The 265-nt window shown below is 35.1% G+C and overlaps 1 protein-coding gene across 8 annotated transcripts in view; it reads right to left on the minus strand.

Annotated features, from left to right (window-relative positions):
• LOC119586518 (neurofibromin-like) overlaps positions 1-265 on the minus strand; it is a gene marked incomplete at its 5' end in the record, with an annotated part of 66,980 nt that overhangs the window by 35,592 nt on the left and 31,123 nt on the right.

Raw genomic sequence — 265 nt, forward strand, 5'->3', positions numbered from 1 at the left:
GTACAATAAATTAAATAAGCCAATGTAAACAACATCTACATTTCTTGATTAGGCTGCTACTACCTACTTCCACATTCAAAATAAAGTGACAACAGGACAAGGTCACTAAGCTAGCTAGGCTAGTGTAATGGAGATGGGGGAAACATGGCATGGTTATTTATCATCTTGCAGTAATACAACTTGTTAACTTGTGTGCATTATGTTTGTGTATTTCATTATTTATTTTCCAGATTAGGACAGTGACCTGAAAACATTTACTGCAGCT

The sequence above is a fragment of the Penaeus monodon genome, chromosome 21, assembly GCF_015228065.2.
Source record: "Penaeus monodon isolate SGIC_2016 chromosome 21, NSTDA_Pmon_1, whole genome shotgun sequence".
NCBI classification, from domain to species: Eukaryota; Metazoa; Arthropoda; class Malacostraca; order Decapoda; family Penaeidae; genus Penaeus; species Penaeus monodon.